Consider the following 8,168-nt stretch of genomic DNA (forward strand, 5'->3'; position numbering starts at 1 on the left):
GTTGCAAGGGGTGGGATCAGGGACTCTGCTGGGCTTAATGCCAGCACTTTGACAGGTGAATCACTTAGAAAATTGCATGCAAACAGCACATCTTATCATGAAAGGCACACACCACTAAGTCATACCTGAACAGAGCTCAGCTTTGCTTTGACTTCTCAGGGAGTCTATATCTGTGATTGACACTTCTGGGTATTTCCCACCCAGCAGGTATGGGAGGGTGACCCAGAAACCCTGAATGTAGTTACATCATAGCTTTTCATTTCTGGAACTGTTTAGTCCTAAGCAATTAACCTGTTCCCCAAATACATCATGATTAGTAACTTTTATATATGATAGAGGCTACAATGGATCTCTATTCCAACTCTAACAAACCACATGGAAGAAGTTATTTTCAGAGTAAATTCCAACATTGTATTAACAGTTCGTAATAGCCAAAGAATTTTCTTGGGGTAGCATTGCCAGTTTTGTCTGTTATTTCTTCCTGAGATCTTCAAACCTGGCCAGATTTACCTTGTGATTGCAAAGACAGGATTCCTTCTCAGAAGTTGGAGTTAGCATTCCAGGCTGCCTTCTTTTTTTCTCTGCACTGTGTTTAGTTGGTCCAGTTTCTCTGTGATTGCCAGTTTTCTTTGATTGCTTTTCCTTGATTCCCATGGCTGTGTTTTCTGTTCACTTCTGTAAGACATTGTACTCTAGGCAACTGGCTTTCTGGTCCTGGAGAGGCTGTGTTATGCTCCTGAGTTTAATCTACCATCTTCTAGGCTTTTTTTTTGGTACACTAACATCTTTGAAAACAACACAGTGCACAAACTGTAGAAGCAGTGTCAGTAGACTTCAATTTCAATAAAATAAGTTGACAGAGGAACTCATGACCATGTTGGGCTATTTGGATCCTGGTGGGAGAAAATGTTCTGAAGATATTTTCTACTTGTCAATCACCTCAGCTGATGGGAACATTTAGATGTGCTTTGCACAATGTCATTGTTTATGTCAGTGGCCCCCAGGCCTCATGCATTTGCATTATGCATTTGTGATTGGTCCATTGTATGGTGCTTGGATTGATGGTGTCAGTGCTACACTCACATAAGGGTGGAGCCAGATGTGATGTAATGGCAGGAAGAAGGTGTGTCTTGCTCTCTTTTGCCTGTTTCCTCCTTGCTGTTTGCAGCTGCCATGAACTGCGGCCCAGCCATGCCAGCCTGCCTTGGAGCCAACTGAGTATGGACTGAAACCTCCAAAAACTGTAAGAAATAAACCTTTTCTTCCCAATTTTGGGCTTCAGGTATTTTGTCCCAGCAATGAGTAAAAAGCAACTAAGACACACAACATGAGAGGTCCTTCTCCCAAAACATGGCAAGGGGTGCAAAGCAGTCACCTGAGCCATCACTAGACACAAGGAGATCGTGGCTGGGTGCCAATAGCACCAGTGCCCAGAAGGGAGAAAGGAGGATGAATCAGGCACAGCTGATGTGTTAGGGTCCAGGACTGCACTGCCTGGGGAGGAGGTGTGGGTGTCAAAGGACAGGATAGCTCTAACCACAAAGTGACACCTGTCATGGCTTTTATTTGTCAAATAAAAAGAAACAATTATACATATGTGTACATCAGGCTGTCTTTAAGCACAATTTAAACTTCCCTAACATGGTCCCTTAATGAAATCCTTGAATACACCATAAGGGTAAAGCACTCTCTCACTGCAAGAGATGCCCATCCCTCATTTGATGTAAACATTAAGTACAATATTTACACATTAAGAATATTAAATGAAGGAAGTTAAAGAGCAATTCACCTTGAGATTTTATAATTGAAGTGACATATTGTCCAGCTTCATTGTGAACCTTATTACCATATTACTGACGAGACTTTAGTGTAACTGAGGTACAGAAGTTGTCATTCATACAACTACAATGTAAAAACTGCCATCTAGCTGATTGACACACGTTAGAGTAACACACCTGTAGATAGCATTTGTGTCTTTTCTTTTTCTGCTGTGTCTATTTATTGCTTTTTTTAAAAAAAATTCAGTGTAAAGAGAAAATAACAAAATATCAAAATGAGGTAAAAGAGGAGTAAAGATGGTTAATAATTTGAATGTTATTATCTTTAAATTAGTCACTTACAGTACAAGATATAAGCATTTAATTGTCCAAGCCATATTAGCTCAAATCATGCTTTTCAGTGAACTAAAAGAAATTAGTAGTATAACTATCTTAACTATCTTGCGTATGTGTATGTATTAGCTTTTCCCTTATTTTCTCCTCTCTCTTCCCAGTTTCTCTTTCTTTTTCAACAGTTAATTCCCGTTTTATGTTTTTTCCCCCTTCTTTGAAAACACTGACTCTCAGGCTCTTTGCAGATCTCAAGTGTGCAGCACCATTTTGGTGACTGCTGTAAAGCAGAGCTGTGTTGGGGAAGTAGAGAGATGTAGGTCACGGGTCCTAATATAGTTGCAGGAGGAATGAGTCATGGAGATCTGTTCACACCATGCGGACCACACCTCACACAGCTATGGATGAGGAGGTTTTCTTTCTTCTTTTGAACAAAGAATGTTCTTTCAAGATAAGGAGGTTGATGAAGAAATTCTCCACTGGACACAAAGAAGATCTGAAGAGATGCACTGTGTGTGTCTCCCTCTGGCGGAAGACAGGAGAATTTCACTGCTAAGCATGTTACCTGTCTCATGCTGTCATCTTCAGAGTAGCTTTCCTTTGAAAAAAGTGAAAAATCAGGATGATCAAACAGAATTTAAACTTCTCTACTACTGTCAAAAATGAAAACTTTGTCCAATGATATACGACTTCAGCAGAGCACCTGTCTGGCAATTTGAGGCTGTGACTTTGATCATTGGTAGCAGAAAAAAAATGAAGATGATGTTTAATGACTATAGTAAATAACTTTCTATAAGAATAGGAATTGTTTGTAAAACAACAGACAATAAAAATGTATTAAAACCTCTGAGAAATTACACACACCATTATTTTCTGTAAAAGGTGAAACCATGAGAAAGAAACCAAATTCACAAAAATATTAGATGTTCATTAAAGATATTTTATTCACTTTACTGACACCACAAGTAAAGTGGACAGAAATAGTTTCAAAGATTTTTAGGAAATCCTAACATATTAAGTCCTGAAAAACACAGGGTAACAAAGGCTGAAATCTTTGACAGAGTAAGAAAATAGGGCTGGAAATGTACAAAATCAAAAATACTGACCCAGGATAAAATGGAAATGGAAGACAGATCAATACTGTAATCCTCTACTGAACTGCAAACTTTGAGAAGATGCATGTAATGAATAAAGCATATTTATTTGACAAATCATTAACATTTGTACATTCATCACTGTGCTCATGTGGCAGGGGCTGCTGCCTAGAGAAGCAGAATCTTATCTGGGTCTCTCAGGGCAGTGAGTACACAGCAATGTCTCCCTGTGGTTCCAGGTGCAGAGTATGGGATGTGCAGTGTGCACGCAATGGGATTGTCTGTCCCTGGGTTCAGTGCGGTCTTGGTTAGAACTGTTGAGCCCTGGGCCTCATCTGAAAGTTTCCATGCACCTGACCCCCACTGTGCTGTGGTGAGAAGGAGCTGGTCAGCTTCCTGTGTGGGCAGCAGGCAATGAACTTTGCAGAGTGTGACGTCGAGCTGAGACAATCATATCCTGTTTGTTTCTAGCTTTTTTTAAAACCTCTTTTAAAATATTTTTACTTTAATTTTATTTTTTATTTTAAAGAGATTTAGACAATTTAAGCAACACAGTATTTCACCAGAAGACAACCCATAATTAACAGTGACTACCATAATGTCTCTTTCTTTGAAATAGTTGAGCATAACTTCATATATGATGGTATCAAACATAACAAAACACTATAAAACCATTCAAGAGAATGAAAGTATTACAGGCTTTCAGAGCCAAATAACAGAATGAACAATAGCTACTATATTATCTCATTTTTCATAGAAAATTTGCTCATACTATCTCACATAATAAAATCCAATAAGATACAATGTGTTAGAACCAGTGAAAACAGAAGAACAAAAGCATGGTAGGACTTCAGAGTAAGATGATATTAAATCATAACTGGCCATTATAATGTCTTGTTTTCTTCAAAATAGCCGTTCATACTATCACAGATAATAAAATCAAACAAATCAGGATAAAACCATTCCAACTAATGAATGCCAAGGTGTCTGTGGCCCTCAGTGCACAATTCACTGCTCAGTACCTGATCTCCCTGGCCTCTCATGGCTGGAACACCTGTGCTCTTAGGTCCAGGTGATTCCCATTCACCTCTCTGAACCAGGTGTTCTCCAGGAATCCTGTCCACAGGGGGTTCAGGGACATGAGCTGGGGAACTGTGCTGATGTCTGCCACTGACAGAGGAAGAGGGTTCAAATCCCAGACCCTCTAATGTGACCCAGTCACTCTCCTCTCCCTGAGGCAGTAGGGTGATGAAGCTTCCTCTGCTATCTGATGTCTGTGTCTGAGGGTGGCTCGCTACTCAGTGGGCAGAAAGGAGTCCACACACTGTGAGACTGCTTGCTGTCAGCAGGATGGTCACCCACACTATACACACCCTTCACTACAGAGGACTGGGTGAGGAGGGGCAGACAGATGTCCACACCCTTTCTCTGCCTGCCATTGCATGGGGCTGGGCCTGGTGCAGCTTATCTGGAGGGAAGAGAAAGCTGTACCAGCAACAAACACTCTCAGCTTTGCAGCACAACACAACCAGCCTTTCAGAGGTACATGTTGTGCATTATGTTTTTTCATGGGCGATCAAGAATTGATTGCAGATTACATCTTAAAAAACATTTTTGCATTTTTTTCCTCAACATTTCAAGTATACTCAGGTGTAGCTGTCAGTCATTGTATGTGGGTAAAATGTGTTAACTGATTTTTCCACTGGTAGAAGTTTCACAACTGTTATCTTTCTCACTATCAGTAACATTAACCTGACCCCAAAATACAATGGTCACATCTATTTGTGGAGGGAAATTCTCTTCACAATCTGCTTCAGTGTTCTCTATAGGTTCTTTTCCTTAAATTTCCTGACATTCTTCTCATGCTATGCTAGATTTTCCTTAGGATTTCTGGAGTGCTTTTAATTATTGGCAGATATGAGCTGTTTAAATTTTAGTTTGGCAAAAAATCAACAGATTCTCAAGCTAATGAAAAAATCAGCCTTTGATCCACTTCCTCACATAGTCCCTGTTTCCATCTGAAGCCTCCTGAGCATCACATTCACTGTCACCATTTCTGTCCGGGTTCTGATGCTCTAAGCTCTCACCAGAACCCTAGGTAAACTCCCCACCCCCCAGCACTCTAGGCTGTCTCCTGTCTCTCCTCTCCACATTTCCAGATTCCACTCCTAGACCAATTCCACAGCCAATCCCAGTGCTGCCCTTAGGTCATGTGGATCCACTCATGTGGATCATTCCTGATCCATCCACCAGGTGATGTTACTCTCACTGCAGGTTCTCCTGCTTCCCTGTGCTCTGGTCACACTGCTCTGGTCACAGGTCATTTCTGCCAGGGCCCTCTGGCAGCTCTATGAAGCTTTAGACTTGAACACAGGGACCATGGGCCCATTGTGTCCCTGCACTTCCTGGTGTGAGGACCCTGAGCCTCCTGTCAGGAGAGCAGTCACCACACTCACCCCAAGTACACTTGAGATCTCAGAGCTGGGAGCTCCAGCCAACACTAGCCACTGTCCCACTGAGCAGAGTCCCTTCATGCACCAAGCACTGTGACCCCACCCTGAGAGGCTCAGAGGGAACCTCACTGCTTGGCACACTCTCTGTGTGACTGATGGTACAGAGCAGAGTCAAGGAACAGCATTTGTCACTGTCTCCCTGCAGAGCCCAGAGCACCAGGACTCCCAGGTAGTGACCTACACACAGGAGCAGGCCTCCAGATGGAGATGTAAGGGGTCCCCCCTTGTTCCCCAAGTCAAGATATTTCCTGGATTAAGAGACAGATCCTCAGCAGAGGACAGGCAGCTGAGTTCCATCACAGGCAGCTTCCCAGACTTTTCCAGCCTGCACCCTCATTCTCATCCCCACTCTTTCCTCCTCCAGACAGCTGACTCAAGGTTCTTCCAAGATTGACCTAGTCCTAGACAGGAGCCAACCACAGATCCTTTCTCCCAGGAACTGGGGCCCATAGCTGGGCCTAGTGTGTACACCCATCTGGTCTTCCTCCAGGTCAGGCGAAATCTCAGACCCCACAGTTCAAGGAATGGCACATGGGGGCCTTAGGAGGGACAGGAGCTGCCCCATGGACACTTAAGACTGGGCATCCTGGGGTTGTGGTGTGGGACCCTGTAGTGTGCTGGACATCACCTCACCCTATGGTCTCAGGTAGCTACACTAACACATCTGAGTATATAACAAATTAATTTTGACAGTAACTAAGACAGCCAAGGACATCACAAGGTGATTGTTTTTTTATAAAATTAAAAACAAATCAAGCTCATGATGTATCTATAGTTTGGAGTAAATGAAACACCTAAATACACTGAAATAGAAAAACACAAAACAATGATTTATGTTTGCATAATAATTAACCCTTAATTTTGACCCCTTAATTTTGACAAAGAAGTAAATAGTAATCAAAGCAACTAGTAGTAACTTGAATTCACACAATATAAATACAAACTTGTCAGTAAAATCTAATAAAGTTTATGAAACCATTGAAAAGGAAAACAAATAATGCAGAAATAATAAATGCAGAAGGAACATGTCTCAGCTTAGGCAGTAGGGGAAGATGATGTCACCACAAGTAACTGTCCCTCACTGTTTATTAGAGGAAAATGAGAGCACAGGACCCCTGAGTTAAACAGTACCAAACAACACAATCTGGAGTCTAAAAATGTGAGCAAGGCGGGGTTGGCCCAAAGGCCACAGCTGCACGGGTAATTTATATCATCAGTTATTTTACTGTACTGACAGGAAAAGGCCAAACGTGCTCACCTGAGCAGCTGAATAAAAAAGTTCTATTGTATTTTAACAGGTGTTCACAGTTTCAAATAATACCATATCATCCATTTAATTGGAAGGAACTTTATAAAGACCTAGAAGAAGCTTCCTGATTCCTAAGGAAAAACTCGTATATTTGTCTCAAGAATTAGGAAAGAGAGAAGGAACTGTGCTGCCTGGACATGGGAGGAAGGTCACAGGGCTGAAGGCTTCAGTTCAAGGGCAGAGCAGTGTTGGCTGCTGCCACACCCACCCCTCCACCACATGGACAGCTTTCCCTCCATGGTCTTTCCCTGAGAGATCTTTTCTGTGCTTCCAGGTGCCACCCTGGGTTTGTGAGATCTCCGTGCCCAGCTCCAGTAGTCACAGTGTGGGCTCTATCTGCTCCTCAGCCCACCCACTGTCACCATATTTGCAGGAAGTAGAGGTGATCCTGGGTGTGTTGAGGCCTCACAGATCCTGGTGTAAGATGTTCCTGAACCAGGGCTGCATTTGCACTGTGAGGCTTTCCAGCAGGAGACATGTGTGTCCACTCAGTTCCATTTTACACTGATCACCTAGAGTCGTTTTGCACCAGACCTTAAAAAATGCTAGAGTCCTTGACTCAGCATGAAGATCACCCTTAGGACCTAGTGCAGGTGCCAGCAAAGCACCACTCCTCATGCCTGGTGGAGATGGGCTGGTGGCTCCTTCAGTAAGAACCACACCCTGCTTTTACTGCAGCATCGTTAGATCTAAGGGAAGGTGAGGTTTAAATTGGGTGGATGAGGAGCACTATCCAGTGAAGAAGCTGATATTAACCTTTCCCTCACACACATAAGCCATCACCACACTGGGTGATCCTCTGTGTCCACTCTAGGAGCACTGTGCTCTGTTCACCACCAGCACTGATCCTGGCAGTCATTGTCCCTGGGTGTCACTCAGTGCTGGGTTCAGTAATAAGCCAGACTGACTGGAACAGGTGAGCTCTGTCACTTGTCCTGCACAGTTTGCAAGTTGGTGTACAGAAGCCTGATGGGCTGGAAGAGGGTTTGCACATACCTCAGCCTCAGGTCCGAGTGATAATCCCAAAAGCTCAGGCATAATAAATGTGGCTTTGGGGAGGAGCCTGGATCACGTACTGGATAATGGCTGTGTGACCCTGTAGTCATCCACTGAAGGGTTTACAGCCAGGTGACTTATTGGAAGG

The 8,168-nt window shown here is 43.0% G+C and overlaps 1 long non-coding RNA gene across 1 annotated transcript; it reads left to right on the plus strand.

Annotated features, from left to right (window-relative positions):
* Nucleotides 1-1,146: 1,146 nt before the first annotated feature.
* Nucleotides 1,147-3,322, plus strand: LOC134476920 (uncharacterized). Its single transcript, XR_010048749.1, has 2 exons — nt 1,147-1,243; nt 2,448-3,322. It is a non-coding gene; the product is annotated as an uncharacterized LOC134476920 (long non-coding RNA).
* Nucleotides 3,323-8,168: the final 4,846 nt, after the last annotated feature.

The sequence above is a fragment of the Cavia porcellus genome, unplaced genomic scaffold (genome assembly GCF_034190915.1).
Source record: "Cavia porcellus strain 051 isolate PalLab524CR breed Dunkin Hartley unplaced genomic scaffold, mCavPor4.1 scaffold_7, whole genome shotgun sequence".
NCBI classification, from domain to species: domain Eukaryota; kingdom Metazoa; phylum Chordata; class Mammalia; order Rodentia; family Caviidae; genus Cavia; species Cavia porcellus.